At 38.4% G+C, this 17707-nt stretch overlaps 1 protein-coding gene and 1 non-coding gene across 2 annotated transcripts in view; both read right to left on the bottom strand.

Moving 5' to 3' along the window:
- The window catches only part of Nrxn3 (neurexin 3), a 1580164-nt gene that overhangs the window by 878204 nt on the left and 684253 nt on the right, over positions 1-17707 (bottom strand).
- LOC147822775 (U2 spliceosomal RNA) lies at positions 1185-1366 on the bottom strand. Its single transcript, XR_015445244.1, has one exon. It is a non-coding gene; the product is annotated as a U2 spliceosomal RNA (small nuclear RNA).

Raw genomic sequence — 17707 nt, 5'->3', positions numbered from 1 at the left:
GAAAGTACCTGCTGCCTTCAAAGAAGATACACCACTTAATAAATGAGAAACAGGACAGAAACTCAAAGTAGAGGCCAAAGCTAAAGCCACATGCTCGGTGGACACTGAACCAGTCAAAGGCTCTGGGGAGACTGAATTCCCACTGGCTTCACATGCAGGAATTGTGATCCTGAGATCTTAACCACCAGCTAAATACACTCTGAAAGTCAGTTTCCTCATCTGCAATAACAGAAATATAATATAACCCTCTCCTAGGGTTTCCTAACCCCCCAAAGTGGTTGTGTCAGGGTGCAGCTCAGCAGTAGAGCATTTTCCTGGGCCCAGTTTCAATCCCCAACACCAGCAAAGAAACACAAGCTAGAACATCCAGAGAAATGAGAATGAAAGACAACCTAGATGAAATGCCTAAAACCGATAATGTCAGTTGCAGACAGTTTTTCAGTTTGAAGAAGATGAAATGCCTAACCAATTAAGTTGGAGGAATTTGTAGTAAAAACAGATTGTGGGATTGATTGAGAGACAGTGTGTTTAGGCTGGATCCCAGCAGCTTCCTGAAGACCAGGAAAAACATGCAAAGACGGTGGAACACAAGAGAATTAGAGATAAAACCTCTACCTTGTCTCACTCAGCAAAATGCTATCCAATTTAAAAAATAAAAGTGAAAAAGTTCTAAATAAAGGCAGGAATGAATTGAAGATATTTTCAAAATAAAGCTTCATCAGTACAATTATTAGAACATTTAGAAGTTTTTTTTTTTAATTTTAAGTTCATAAAAATGATTGTACTGAACAGAATACACTCATATGACACACAAAGTGGCATTTTGTCACCTAAAATTTCCTTTTTTCTAGTAAATGCATTGTCTTAAAATAATGGATATCTGTAACATGTAATAAGCCTTGTCTCCCAAAGCTTACGGGGTACAGAGCCTATTAAGTACAGTGGCATAAGCCAATGGTCACCCATCTCCCTGGAGATGACACAAACAAATTGCACAGCCTAGTGAATTTCTTGTCTCATGCAGCAGATGTCAGGCTTTCCAGCTGCTCTATGTGACAAGAGAATTTAAAATGTTCTCAGGCTGGAGAAACCAGGGCCCAGGTTCTCAGTCCTATGCGATGGATTCTTTTCTATGTCTTCATTTTTTTAAATTTACTTTTTGAACATCAGCTTTATTTTCCCCAAGGGGCTTCATCCTTCCTGGAGATGCTTCAATACCAGGTCAATGTATAGAGTAGACAGAGCAAGCTCCTATTCCATCTCCCAGCTCCAGAAATCTATTTGATATACTGTACTCAGAGAGACCATATATCAGATATTACACTGATAAGAACAGATTTTGAAGGAAGTAAAAACCCTTATGAAGTAGTCTCCTTTGTTTTCACTTTCTTCTCTCTCTCTCTCTGTCTTTCTTTCTCTGTCTCTCTGTCCCTCTCTTCTGTTTTTTATTTTGTTCGTTTGTTTTTTTGTCTCTTCCCTGGTTTCTCAAAGCAGAAGATTAGAGAAGGTTCTACTAAGGCATAATTGTTTCCTTTGCCAGTACTTTCAATTGGACTTCATTCTATCTTATTTTGGGGATTCTCTTGATAGAGGAATGGGCCCCACTGCTTTCCGTAGCCACGGCTGACGAATGGTGATCATGTGGGCTCTCATATACTAAGCCAGGGTTCCTGCTGGCCAGCTGACATCTCAGGTTTCCCTCCTGAAAGACACAGGCTGAAGAACAAGAGCATGAGAGTACTGTGAACCTAGGCTGATTTTAAAAATAATTTTTAAACACTGTTATGATAACCCACGACTTTTCTCAGTATGGTGATTGCAAAACCTACATCAGACCAAGATGTTCCCCTAAAATTCTATGATTAATTAACAGGGCAAAGAACTTAAGTTTTTTAAATATAAGAATCAACCATTCCAGATGTTTCCTATTGTGACAACATGCTTCACAAAAAAGGTGAGTAAAGCAAAGACTTTTTAGAAAGATATTTGGGCTATAATATGGAAAAAAAAGGAGTAAGGAATTGGAAATCTAGAGAACATAACCTACAGCATGATATATCAGCCACCTCTCTCTCTCTCTCTCTCTCTCTCACACACACACACACACACACACACACACACACAGACACATCTGCTTAGAGCAAACAGTTTCTGTCCTTTTCTTTGTTTCATTCTTTCTCCTTGAAGATTTTTTTAAAAGCCCAATATCATTCATATCAGCACTTCACCTGGGGAATTCTCATGGCTGTAGCTCCAGTTTTCCCAGAGGATGATAAGCCCTTTTGAATCATTTTTCAAGGGTCTTGTTTAAAATAGAAGCTAGATTTTTAAATGCACCTATGAACATATTAAATACCTACTAAATTCTCCCAGTGAAGAGCCCACAATCCTGAACAAGGGGTACCAATTAATTTAGAAGTTTAATCCTATGTACTTTTATGTTACCAACTTTTCCTCTGCAATTCTAGCTCCATTAGGAAACTGTGCTTATTCCAACTAAAAGGACAAGAGTTGTTAAAAAGAAGAAAGGAAAGGAATGGGAGAACAGGTCCCCACACAGGAGGGAGGCCAAGGCATTATATGGGCCTCTTGGTTATAGTGCTGCATCAAGGAAAGGCAGAATATGTTCTCCGCCACTAACAATCGACGAAGTTCATAATATGAGATAAATACCACAATGATTAGGCGAGCTAGCCATGCAGAAATTGTTTTTAAAAGATCACATTAAGTGTAACCAAAGAACTATATGCCATTCAATGAAAGCCAAGGAAGTTATTGATGGTGAAGCAAAACCAAGCACGAAATTTCTATATGGAAAAAAATCCTTGCTTGGTTTATTAGGTCCTCCTCTGTCAACCCCCACCTACAACTAGTAAATAATTGATTGGTGCAAAAGAAGAGGCCTCCCTTACACATTACTGGTAACAGAACTAACAATTAGATTACTAGGTGGTACCATACATACAAGCACTGGCTAGGACAGAGCACGAGTGTAGGAGCTGGTGCAGAGGTAATACTGTCTTGGATGTTTGAAAGTATCTTGTACAAAGTTCATTAACATGTTCTTCCCAGTGTCACCCTATTCTGACGCTCACTGGCTATTTCACGCAACACTTCCCCAAAGTGGCCTTTCTTATACCTAAAGCTTTGTCCTCTGTGAATTGATTCCAGTAATAAACTTCCTCAGATATTTGTAAATACCTCTCTCCAAAAAGCAGAAGCAAGGCCACACAGGATTCGACTCTTTATTCTCACATAGGTCTTTTGTCAAAAAAATAAGCTATATCTCCTAGGTGTGATATCTTAGCAGAAATGCATATTAATTCATGCATACAAATAATTGAGCCCTTAAATGCAAGATGGCATTCTAGAAGCATCCATGTTTCAAATAACTGTCCATTACAGTTTTGGATGCCTTATCATGTCACAAAAGAATGTGCTACTTTATGGAAGTAAATTGACAAGTTGGTAAAATGTCTTTCAGAGGCCACATGCCAAACAACATCAGCAAACAATTTCCATTCTCTGTTGCAACTATATAATTCTGCCACTGTAATGTGAACACGGCCATAGACAATATATAAGTGAATGAATATGTGTTCAAATAAAACTTTACTCATAAAATCAGACAGTAAGCTAGATTCAGAAGAATCTAGCTAGATTCTCAGAATAACATATGGTTATCTACCACTTACCAAATTAGGGCCTTTGTCACTAATCCTGCCCAGTGTGCCTGCCCACTTTTCATAGTCTTCAGTCCCTCTGGACTATGAAATGCTTACAGAAACTCCATTTCTGTGCCTGTTATTCTGCCTAGAATGTTCTTTATTCTCTATTAATAACCACTCAATTCTTCCTATTTCCACTAGTTGATTTCTGCAGATTTTTAGCACCTGGAAGTAGGCTTTCTCTACTTTCCTACCAATACATGTGGGGCCTCTATAAAAGTTTCTATCACCCTTTGCCATGTGAATATATAGTCTGTCTCTCTTCTCATTCAATTTTCAACCCACCTTTATTAAATTCACCTTTATTAAATTCATAACATTTAGCATAAAACATTGGGCTTAACTGTTGAGCTGAATATATTAAGAGGCTGCAAGATAATGGTTTTTTACTGAATTACTAGAAATGGAAAATTTAAAATAAATCCTCACATTTAAGCAACTGATTCTAGTATCATTATTATTTTTATTATTATTTTACTAAGCAGAAGAGAGAAGCTTCTTGTGTCAAAACCAAAATATGTTGTGTAATTTCTAGCGGCCATCAAATGCCTTGTCGAGAGCTTATGTAATTTCACATTCATTAACAATTAGATTAGTAGGTGGTACCATACAATCAACTGCATACTAAAAGGCTGCTCAAAGGATAGGAAAGAAATCTGGTATATGGCTCGCTTAAAATTAGACTGGATAAGGATCATTTGAAGTCCTCAAGTAAATAAATTTACATCCCCGAAAAGTCTTAAGGAAATCAAAGTGTGTGGCAAAGATCCTGGAGTGTTAGATGAGATGTGCGCAAGAAGACTTGGTGGCCTTGTCATTAAATCCTCTGCAATTCCATTAGGATATGAAGAGGATAAAGGAGAGTTGTTCCATTAGGACTGAGGGGGGTCTTTCAGCAGATGAGCTAAATGATAATCAGTACTCACGGCCTTCTTGAATCAATCCCTCCTCCACTTGAACATTAGGAATCACAGCCTATCTGTCAGTGGGCTTTCACCTTTCTCACTCAACAGCAGACCCCACATGGACTCCCACACCACCATCCTGACAGATCCACAGAGAGATCAGTGAGCACAGAGGGAATGAGCTGATCCTGGGACTGACTAATTATTGGTGCAAGAAAAGAAAGAAAAGGGAAGAGATTTTTAATTCATCCACCTGCTTTTGCAAAGCAGAGACTCAATTATGCCAACAAAAAGAAGCATGATGACAACTGCAGGGAGAAAGCCGATGAATGAATGAGCTCATCCGAGGTGTGCGGACAGATTGAAATATACAAGCTGACCTAGGAAAGGAGACAGATGATGCAAGTGTATGGTGAAGAAAAGGAAGGTGGGTGGCCAACCAGGTGCCCACAGTAGTGGACAAATGGAAGTAATCAGGCTAGGGACAGCATTATTTCCCTTCCAAAGAACTCCCTTAGTGTACTCAACGTGCTGAGATTCTGGGATTAGTATCAGGAGAGACCACCTGCACCACTTGAGAGAACAGTCATCCTTCCGATTGCCAATAACAAAGACAGCCCTAGCAGGCAGCAACATTTCCCTTTGTTTTTATGTGGCTTCCTAAAGCCCAGCTGAATTCAAAAGCAGCTGTATGACTCCTAATTAGTAAACAGCATGTGTACACACATACACACACGCACGCACACATACACACACACGGAAGATTTGAGCATTGCTTAATTATACAAATTAATTTTCAAGCTGTGTCAGAGTAGTCAAGAAATAAGAGATATTCTAGTTCTAGTCACAACATATAAATAAATCTTAATTTTGAAGTATTTTAAATAAGGACAAAAAGAATGATTTTTGACTATGAAGTTCTATTAACTCAGTGTATCTGTTGAATTCTACTCATTGGGTACAAAAAATTGCAAAGTGGTTTTGTTCATATCTTTCTGCTCATTCAGAAACCTTCAGTGACTCCCTACTGCTTTCAGAACAGTGTCTAAATGCCCAGGCATGTCATTTAGGGCCATCCTTTGCCTGACCTCAGTGTAGGTTTTCAACCATGGGTAGGCCATATTTCAACCCACACAAGGTAGTTTTCACTTCCTCTCTTCTGTACGCTTAATTCTCCTTTTTACTCATGTCTGTTCACTAAAATGTACTTGTCTGCCAAGACCTTGCTTAAATAATACCACCATCTTCAAGTCTTCTCAAATGCTCCTAGGTGAAAATAATATCAAACTATCTTTAGAACAGAAATTTTCTGGTACTCAGTAGTTCTGACACTTTAATGGGTACCAGGATCCCCTGGAGGACTATAAAAAACATAAATTGGCATGGGGTGTAGCTCAGAGGCAGAGCACTTGTACAGCACATATGAGGCCCTGGATTCAATTTCCAGCCCTGTAATAAATGCATAGCTGAGCCTGTATCTAGAGTTTCTGACGTCATAGGACTATGACGTGGCATGAGAATTTGCTTGTCCAGTATGTCCCCAACTGATGCCAATATTTCTGGGCCAGAGGGAACATTTTGAAAACCTCACCAGAGCATGAGCATGTTTCCTCTCCCCTTATGAAGCTCCTTGGGAACTGAAAAGAATTTTATCTTTGTATTTCCATTATGCTTCAGGCCAAGTTTATATTCAGTAGGTACTTGACAAATATTTGTCCAATTTAATGTGCATATGCATGTTGTTTCATGTATGTTTTTGTACATACATTCATATTCATTCAACAAATATTTATTGCAGACACTGCCTTTGAAATATGCATAGATATGGTAAGAATATTTAAAGTACATGCAGTTTTCTTAATCATCTCACACTTGGCAAGCTAAAGGGAAATGTGAATATGCTATGAGGCATTCTGCAAATGTGTTCTGCAGAAAAGCACCATTGAAATTCTATAGGACTGTCTCTTTGAAGAGTGTCCACCTGTGCTCATTTGTGGTGAATGTAACCAATCTCTCATTTGGCCTGAATGTCCAGTTAGCCCATGCTGCCTAGCACCTCCACTTAATTCCAAGAAGCATGGGATTTTCATTTCCCACTCTGAGGATTTACAGCCAGCTCCTTAACATCACTGTAGATACTATTCATATTCCAGACACTCAATATGTCTTCAGCAGACAAACGCTGCCTACCAGTAATGTACCTATACTTGGGTCATCCTGCCAGGATCTGAATCCTGATTGCCAATTTCTAGAATGTGATCTTGGACACAAAGCTCAACTCTCTTAAGTAAGCTTCAGTTGCCTCATTAGCAAAATATAGATGAGAACCAAAAACTTGTTTCCTGATTGCTATGCATCCTTGAGAAGTACATATATGGCAAGTTCTTACCTGGCAGGGCTACACAAGCCACCATGGGTGCTGTTACACCAATATTAGACATACCAGGCAACCTCACAGATAGCTCCGGTCAGCCTGGCTCCTCTGAGGCCAGAACCCTTACTTTACTCGGTTGCCATCTGAAATCACCATGAACTGAGCCAGACAAAACTAAGTAATATAAATGCTAATATTTTTACTATTATGGTTCTTGAAATTTTCCTATACTACCCATTAACACTGGTACTTTACATTCAATTTTTGACAATTGTGTAGAAGGGTGACAGCATTTTACATAGAAACTATACTGCTGCCTCGGTAACTGTGATTATTAATTTTTATCAGCATTCAAATCCCATAGTCTGTACCAACAAATAATGCTCATTTTATGCCAAAACTCCCTAACCCAAGGAACAAAACTTATAGGTGCCTGAAGGCACTTCTGAGTTTTCAACCTGTGATACTAGATTTCATTTTCTCCAAATTCCCTAACCTATTCTCTGAATGTGATCATAATAGGATAGGGCCTTCCTTTCTGTGAGGCTTCAAAGTTGTTAGCATTGTGTTTGTCCACGATGTCAAATTTATGAGCGTTCACGGCACCAAAAGGTAAGAAGAGGCTATGAGAGCAGACCTTATTTCTCTTTGTGAATTTACTTAGGTTGCAGCCCAGGATAGACAGGGAGCTACATTTCTTCTGCTTTAAAACAATAAACTGACAGTTGAAGATTAAACATTAACATAGGATAGTACAGTAAAACTAAAATTATAGGAAATAAGTTGTACTTAGATTGACATTTGCAATTATGCAAACACACCAGCCAATGATATTTTCCTAACTCAACACTTAAGCTGATTATACCCTAAAGATCATACTGCCAATAAAAAGGGAGATTTTAGTTGGGCATGGTGGAGCATGCCTGTAATCCTAGCACTCTGGGAGGCTGAGGCAGGAGGATTGCAATTTTGAGCCAAGCCTGAAAAGTTTAGTGGCTTAGTGAGAGACTGTCAATCAACCAATCAATCAATCAATTGATCAGTGGGTTGTAGCTAAGTCCAAATGCCCTGGAGTCAATTTTCAGTAGTGAAAAGTGATTTTTTTATACCAAACTTCAACAGAACTCTGATCAATAGTATAATTCTGTAGATTGCACAGATTATTCTGTTCCTTGTCATAATAAATTACCACAAACTCAATGGCTTAAAACAAACATCACTAGTTTCACCCAATCCTAGAGACCAGAAGACTGGGATCAAAGTGTAGGCAAGGTCACACATCTCCAGTAGGTTCTCGGGCACACTCCAATCCTCGCCTCCTTCTGCTGCCTATTGGCCCTGGTCCTGGCCATTTCACTCTAATCTCTACCTCTTCTTCACATGGTTGTCTCTATTTGTCTCTGTCTTCTCTTGGGTCTCTTATTAAAGACACCTCATTACGCTTAGGGCCCCTCTGGATATACAAGATGATCACAGTAGAAGAACCTTAACTTAAACATATGCAAAGATGCAATTTTCCATAATTCATTGGTAAGAGATTATGAAGTACATATCTTCAATATCCTACACTTCTAGTGCAGGGGTGTGTGTGTGTGTGTGTGTGTGCATCTGTGTATATGTCATCTCCCTGCTACACTGCAGGATCCTTGAGGCTTAGAACTTATCTGTGGGGCCTGTGATTCTATCAGGGACTCAGAACTCAGAGTACCAGTTTATGCAAGGTCTTTTTAAAATTTGTGTTTTTTGCCACTGAGATTCCACCTCACTCCAGAAAGAATGGCTGCCATCAAGAAATCAACCAACAACAAATGCTGGCGGGATTGTGGGGACAAAGGAACCCTTCTCCATTGTTGATGGGAGTGCAGACTGGTTCCAACACTGTGGAAATCAATATGGAGATACCTCAAAGAACTAGGATTAGAGGTCCCATTTGACCCAGCTGTTCCCCTGCTCGGTATCTTCCCAAAAGAATTACAAGAATCATAACACAGTGATATATGCACACCCACGTTTATAGCAGCACAGTTTGTAATAGCTAAAACATGGAAACAGCCCAATTGCCCATCAACTGGGGACTGGATAAAGATGTGGGTCTTTTTTTTTTTTAATAAAATGGAGTACTACTCAACGTGAAGAGAAACTAGAGACATTTAAAGCTAAATGAATCCACATTGAGGAGATACTCTTAAGTGAAATAAATAGGACACACATATGTAAATACCAAATAGTTTCTCTGGTGTGAGAAACTGAAAGTGTAAATAAGTATCACAATGTATAGCAGATAATGTGAAATAGGAAGAAAAGGTCTAAAGGGGAAGGGGAACTGGGAGGGGTCAGGGAAAGGAAAGAAGGGAAAGGAAAAAATGGAAACAAAGTCTTTGTAAATAGTGAGGGGTGGAGGGGTTGAAGGGAGGGCAGGGGAATGGGGAAAAATCAGAACCAAGATATATCATTTAAAGGTACAAATTCCCAATGATGAATGTCATTGTATTGTATACCTAAAATGTACCAATTAATTTAATGAATAAAAAAAATTTATGTTGTATAAGTGAATGTAAGTAAAATTTAGAACATCATGGCAACTCTTGCATTTTAACATCAAAATATTATTCATAAAGCAGAGGCGCATCCATTCCCAGTATCATAAAAGGAGCTGGGTACAACCGGGTCAGGAGCCAGCCTGAGTGGTGAAGTAAAGCAATCAAGTCCAAAGGAAATAAGGTCACGATCCCAAACCCAAATTGTAAACCATGGGCAACATTTCTCAAAAGCAGACTGCTCACGGCAGCTCAAGGAGCATTTGTAGAAAGAGAGACCTCCTGAGAAAATGTATCCAGACATTTTTCCAATGGAGAAACGGAGAATAAAATTCTAAGAGATTTACAGAATGTTAATCATTTTGTCTTTCCCCTTAAAACAAGATGTTTTGTCATATTAAGTATCATAAAAATGAAACTGGTTATGTGAAAATCAGATTCCCAAAATGAAAACAATTAAATGAGTCCTTCTGTATCTCTATATAGGGTTTAGATAATAAAATTTAACCTTTTCATCATACTTCAGTTTCCAGTGTATTTCCACATGTGTAATTTCACCTGACATAATCAATAAACTTATGAATAAAGTTATTTCCCCTGTCTGAAAGATGAGAAAATATATGTTGAGAAATTTAGTGACTTGTCAAAGTTATTTTTCTGGTGCTAAATCTGGTGTGTGCATGCGTGTATGCGTGTGTGTGTGTGTGTGTGTGTATGTGTGTGTGTGAGAGAGAGAGAAACTCTATCTAAGGAGCTGTCTTCTGTATCAGTGATTCTGCTAGGAACTTTATTCCTCCTTGTATAATTACATTACACAAATTTAAATCTAATCAGTATGATTCAGTTTTTGTTTTACAAAAGAGAAAAAACAGAATAATTTTATATAAAGTTTGCAGATTCCAACAAAGATCACCATGAAGTAAAATAGACATGGAGTGGGGAGGAAGTGAGGAATGGAGAGAAAAGCACATAACTTATGTGCTGTATGTCTCAAAAGAAGAAGTGGGCCGGGGATTTAGCTCAGTGGTTCCGCTGCCTGCCTCGAAAGTGCAAGGTCCCGAGTTCGATCTCCGGTACAAAAAAAAGAAGGGGAAAATTATCACTTTTCCTGAGAAATAGAAAACATATTTGCTTGGAAAGTTTGTTGTTTTGAATTGTATGAAAACAGAATTCTATGTATAATTCGTCTTATCAATATAAGACAAGCTATCTTACATTCCTCCCAGGATGGTATTCATTAACCAACTATAAATTTAGAATGGCCAGAAGTTATGTCTCATATCAGGCAAATGGTTAATCTCCACCCTTCACTCATCCTACCTCAAAAGCAAATGCTGGACACTCAGAATTCAATAACTTGCTCTCAGCTTAGAAGAGATTCTCTTAATTGCTAGGGATCTCCAGAAAAAAACTCCTTTTGTGGACACAAACACCTGTACCTACCATTTTCTGTGCCATATCTCTTTGTTTACCAATAATCCCTAAATTAGTCAAAGCAGAAGGTCTTCAGCATAGCAATGAATGTTGAACTACAATGTAAAAGGTGGAAATTAGGCAGAAATCCTCTTTCTGAAATGCTAGTGCAAAACTGACATTTGGAAGAATCTTTTTAAAGGACTTTTGGCTACTGGAACCTGGTTGCTGCTGAAGATCATAAGAGCTGGATCACACCCACCTGACGTGTTGAATAAGAAGGCCCAGAAGTCATGTTTTCTAGGAAGCCAGAAGCAACAGGAGAAGAATCTAGTCCCAGCCTCTGCAAGTGCACCATCTGAGGATCCCAGGAGAAGAGTTTCCAAGCACCCCAGTGAGAAATTGCTCTCAGTTTCCCTGAAGCAATGATGACAAAACTTTTGGAGACTGAGTGCCCAAACTGCAACCCAAAACATGCCAACACTGAATTTATTTTGTGCGGCAATATTAATAATGTGATATAGTGTTCACTTGTCTCATGTACTGTAAGTTGACCACCCCTGCTGAGGATATTCAGATATAAGACACACACTACTTCCTCCTCCAAGGAGATTGGATCAGCAAAAAGCTTTAAATTTTCCTTTCCTCCCTATCAAAGGCCATCCCTTTCTTCTTTCCATGATATATAAAGGGTAGGAGTTCACAGTGAGTGTTGCTTTTAAAAAATGTTTATTAATATTCTACAAGTCTGTGGAATCTCTCTAAATACCTACTTATTTACTGGGGAAATCTGTTCCTTGTTGGGCCTTTGGCATTAGAAATCTCAAATGAGTATATTTTTGAGTTTGGGAAGAGAAACCACATAAGGGAACACAATGATCAAGAAAATTTGATATAAACAATTGACTTGATCTTCATAATAATGTAATGTTCCAAGTTTAAGAGTTCATTGGAAGTCCTATAGCACATTTAGAGTCCCCAGAGAAAAGTTCAGGGGTTCTTGAACCCTGGGCAAAATAGCAAGCACATATGTTTTAGTCAACTTCCTTCATACATTTTGAAAAAGTTACTATAGCATCTACATAAATTTTCTGACTAGAAAAAAAATGTTTAAAATGAACTTTCAGTTTCAATAGCCTAAAGAAATAATCATCAGTTTAACTGGTTGATTACATAATCTTTGGGGGTCAGGCAAATCTGCATTTGAATTCTGGCTCTGTTCCCTCCTAAGCTGTTTGACCTGAGCTAAGATATCAAATCCACCTGAATGCAATTTTCTAACTCTCTAAGTACCTAATAGGTCTGATGTGAGGAGTCTATATCAAAATAAATAATATTTATAACATGACATAGTGTCCAGAACATAGTTGCTAATGCTGAATGAACAAGTAATATCATGACCACTCTTGTCAGAAAGAACACAGATTGAATGCAACTAGGACCGGGGCATTTTAAATCTATGAAGACACGAAGTACCTTATTGGAAAATTTTTCTGAAACTCCATGGGGAAAAAAATAAAGCCAAACAGCACCTCCCCCAAGTGTTCCCAGTTTACCATCACACAGGCTTCACAGTATGAACCTCAGCAAAGCATGAGATGATTTTCACCAGGAGGTGGTCTCACCTCAGTAGGACCCCCAGTCTGGGCTCTGAAAGTAGCGATCTGTCAAGGCTGTCTTCCCTAGCACGAGATGAACCCCAAGGCAAAGATGGAGCTGACTGTCAATTTCCTAGACTGGCTTATCCATGGCTGACAGATGAACTCAAAATAATTCTGCAGTCCTAAGAGTGTTAAACACTTTTGTGAGATAAGTAATTTTAAATGTTTATTAATGCTTTATAGAAACATCTTTTTCTTTATTCTTGTTATGTTCTTTCTCAAGCTTAAATTTGTCTTTGACTCTTCAATCACTTATGTCAGTGCCTAACTGAAAATAAACCCTCTAAATAAGTCTAGGGTAGGAAAAAAAGAATGGAAGGTATAAGAGAAGGAAGAGAAGAATAGAAAAGAAAGGGAGAAAAGAAAGGAGGGTTAATCTTATGATGCATGAATATTTATGGCTTCTCTAATACATGTTAAACTGCACCAGGCACCAGAGGTACAACAATGGATAAGGTTCTTATCCTAAATAAGCACATACAATTGAATCCTTTTCTTCTTTTTACTTGATTGCTTCTTTAGTAGGAATTAGGGAAGAGAGACAACAGCAGGAATAAATCTACCACTATCAATCTCAGTGAAAAAAGTATAACAAGGATCATCTACTGTCCACTAAATAAAAAGTGCTCCCCTTCCACAGAGTACAGTTGTCACAATACAGCAAGGTTAGCTGGAGACATTTCCCAGCTTCCTTTGCAGCCGGATGGAACCTTGTGACTGTTTAATGAAATGTGGCCTACAGAGATGCTTTCTACCTCCGGCAATGTCTGCCAGCTGGGTTTTGACACCTAGGACATGGAACCCCTCCATTCAAGATGACAGAGCCTCTGCTGTTACTTCCACGTAACAGAATCCACACAGAGCAGAATCATATATTTCCCTGTGTTCCCAACTGCTTGAACTTTATGAGAGCAAGGAAAACTAATAATAAAACTAAGACAAAATACTTCTAGAGTTAGTTTGCTGAGATTTGGGGGATTGCTTATATAGTTGTTTAGTCTAGCTAAAATAAGAGCTAGAAGTCTATATTCAATTTTCAAATAGGCTGAGATATATCTTACGTGCACTTACATGATCAAACTATCTAAGTTTCCAGGATTCTTTGCTTTCTAACTAGAATTATACCAAGTCAGAATAGCAGTACTCTGATGTAATCTGATACTGATCTGATGCTCTTGTAAGCTGCCAGTGAAATCATGGAACTTTGGAAACACAATTGGTAGACTGTTACTGTAACAACACGTAGAGTGGTCAAAATAAGTGTTGATTTTAAAATAATTATTTTAAATAGGAGAATGAAGTATTAAGTATTATGTATTAAGTTCAATTCGTTTAATGGGTAGAATCATTTCAGCATCCCTTTAATTTAGCCTCATTTGCAGATTTTAACCTAAAACACTTAAATAACATTCCCTTTAAACAACATGAAATTCTCCTACCATTCCGTGTTATTTTATTGCCGATATTGTTAGTGATCATTTCTTCCAAAACTAATAAGAACACTTAATGAATGCTTTCCGTATGTCAAAATCTGGCTATGGATATTTCATGTATGCAATTTATATATCTTACATGTAATAAGTTTCATAGTATGCCACTTGCAAACACTCTGAAACATCTGTTATCATCACCACTTTATGAATATGGAAAGTGCTGTTCATTAAAGTCAAATAACCCAATCAAATTCTTAACCTACCAAGTGGAGAGGCAGAAATAATGTAATAATTTCTACATGTGGGACACTTTTCTAAATACTGCTGATTTGTTAATTTATTTAACCCAAAAAACAATTCTAAGAAATAGGCACAAAATTATTATTCTTGTGATACTGATGGAGAAAAACCTAGAGCAAGAGTTTCAGTGACTTGTCCAAAACCAGCTTCCAGTTGGTGAGCTAGAATTCAGATACTGGCTACTAGGTTTTACCTTCTCCACCCCCACCACTCTATCACCTGCAGTGGGGCAGGCTAATTTATTTTGGATTCAAGAGAACATATATACTCAATTTTAGTTTAGAACGATGCAGGATATGAGTCACATCATCTTTCTCTCCTTGGAACAAAAAAAATATATAATCCTGAATTTAGAATTAACAGGAAAATTAAGAGCCACAAATTCAAGTAGACACATACATAACTTTTAGATGTCTAGTAATCTAAACAAACTTTATAGTAGTCACATCAGAATCAAAAGGGTCTGTTGCAAAGGACCACAATATTGATTACGCCCAATGCAGGCTGTAAAGAGTTAACCCCACAATTGGCTTGTTTATAAAAGTGAGTCTGGCTGTGGCCTATGTCCCAAGGTCAGAGTAACTCACACCCAAATTCCAGTCCCACAACTAATACCTTCTGACTAGAAGGACAATGTTCTAATTACAACCATATATTTTGTCTATTCTATTCCTAATTAGAGAATGCTTTGTCTTGTCCTTATTATCCTTGTTTACATTAATTTCCATAGAAACTACATGTTGCCATTACCCCAACTGATTGCCAGTAAAAGTCAGTGCCTCGGACTGGCCAGCGCCTTGTCAGTTATATCTTCATTGGTCATCCTGGCACTCTGCTTTCTCTCTCCTAGGTCTGTCTCTTAGTGTATTTTTTTCTCAAGCCTGCATCGCACACTGGGCAAGTGGGGACTAGAGACTTTCGTCAGGAGTCTCTGGCAGTCTGTTACTATGGAAATGAATTTGGGCTTAAGAGGAGGTTGGAAGGGTCATAAAAACCCCATGGGGGCAAGAGTGTAAAAATAGTTCACAGTCCATACACCCACAGGATATTTGCTGTGTGTAATTTCTATCTGCCTACAGCTGTTTAACCTATCTTCCATATTCCAGAAATAAAACTCAATTTGATCCATTTTTAAGTAAGGAAAACTATCTGATTAATAAATGCCTCCAATAAATTCTTTCTGATTATGAAAGGCAGTGAATGAGGCGAAATATGGGTGGATCATAGGTGAAATATAACACAAAGACTTGTCCTAGGACACAAACAGATGTTAAGAGCAATTAGAAATCATTGGGAGAACAATATTCTTAAAATAACAATGTCAAGATTGAATGGTTTGAAGAAAAAATAAATCCAATTCTTATTTGAAAGGGTATGCTGACATTATACATAAAAGAAGTAAGATTTAATCATGGAACTATTCATCCGAGTGATTCAATGACACTTGACCATTTACATTGGGGGAATATAAAGGCCTAATCTAACCACTCATGAAAAGGTATACTATATACTTACCATGTCTTAAAGACACTCTGCCCCAGAAAACTATCATTCAACAAATTCAGTACAGGTTATTCAGCCAAAACTGAATTGGGCCTAATGGATCTAAAGTCAGAAGAGATGGGCTGGAACAACAGCTTTGCACGTTCTGAGTGTGTGATCTTAGGCACTTAACCTCTTTAATTATCAGTTAAATATATGTGAGAAATGAGCAAAACCTTAATAAATGCAGAAACCACATGACTCAGCCTGAATTGTATCCCATTTAAAAGTACAGTTCAATGCCAAAAGAAACATACTAAATAATTACATTTTTCATCCAAGCTTCTTGAAGGACACTAAAAGCAATCCAATGCACAGTCTAGAACATTGTTTTTCCTTCCCTTTTTCCTACACTGCCTCTCTCTTATAACCTTAAACTCGGTGGTGACACATTTCTTGAAATTGCTGAGAAACTCCTGTCCCACTTCCAGTCAATGGACTTTAACCTTCTCTCTTGACTCACTCATTCACCTTCTCACCCAGTCATTTGTTATTAACTTTGTTCTCTCTTTCAGCAAGAATAATTCTTCTATGGAAAAGTTGAAAAGAGGGAAAAGTAGGTTGAGGAGCTGAAATAAGGAAGGTATCTGTGACCATATCTACTGCTATTACTTTTTGTTTCATTGTATGAGAGGAACAAGGCTCATCTCAAAATGACTTTTTGAATAGCAAATGAATGATACTTATAAACCTGAAGGAAGGGAGAGCTTGTCTCTTGCAAAAAAGAGGCTCAATATGCACAATGCCCTATAACACTATAAGTGTGCTTGATACTGGTCCTCTGGATCCACTGCCCTCCCAAATCTGCTCTCTGGAAAGTTCATCCTGTTGGAATGCATCCAATGGACAGCTTTGGCAGGAGGCACAAAATAGGAAAAGTGAGACTGAGGAGGTATCAAGTCCCTTGGTTTCTTCTTGCCAGGTGGCAGCACTTGAATTTGTCTACTGAAGTTTGTACATCCTGTTAGTCAGCCTCTTCCAGTTACAGCCACAGCTCTCTTCCTGGTCCCCCAAGGTTTTGTGTGTTGAAATTGAATGCCCATTGTGAGAACTTTAGATCATTGTGTTTACAGGTGGGATCTTTAGAAAGTGACTGGGATTAGTTAGGACCCTTGGGATGGAGCCCCCAATATTTACTCCTGGAATCTTTATAAGAGGGAGACAAGAGACACCTACACACATGCTTCCTGTCTCTCGCCATGCTGTATACTGCACCACGTCTTTCATCCTCTTTCAGGAAGATGTCATATCCAGATATGGTTCCTAAACCTAGCATCTCCAGAACCTTGAGCCAAAATATGCCTCTTTTCCTTAGGGAGTAGCCTACCAATGACATTTTTTTAAAGTAACAAAAAGAATGAATATACTCCTTCCCTGTCGGGCCTAGAAATGCTAATACCTTCACCATCCATTTTTGTCTTCCCTGACCATAGAATCGTCCTTCCTGTACCAGTGTAAATAGGTCAAGTTTTATCATATTACCCCATTTGAGAGTGTTACCAATTTTTCTGCCACAACCTTGCCCTGCATTCCCTAACTGAAGGTGGAAAACAACTGACAAACAGGTACTCTAAGGCCCACTAACTGTTCCTATAAACCCCTTCAGCCAAAGAAATGAAGGAGGTATGTAGAGGTGACAGGTCAGTGTGTGAACAGAGAAGGATGGGAGGGGTGATGAAGTAGAATGAGGAGTTATGCTCCATTGAGGAATCCCATGGCTCATCTTTAAAAACGTGATCCTCCGTGACAAGGGGGTTAATATCCAAACCATATAAAGAACTCAGACTCAATAGGAAGAAAACAAACAATTCCAC

This window comes from Heterocephalus glaber, unplaced genomic scaffold (assembly GCF_053883595.1).
Source record: "Heterocephalus glaber isolate CG9 unplaced genomic scaffold, H.glaber_assembly_v1.0 deba00001608, whole genome shotgun sequence".
NCBI classification, from domain to species: Eukaryota; Metazoa; Chordata; class Mammalia; order Rodentia; family Bathyergidae; genus Heterocephalus; species Heterocephalus glaber.
This window is presented reverse-complemented; position numbering and strand designations above follow the sequence as displayed.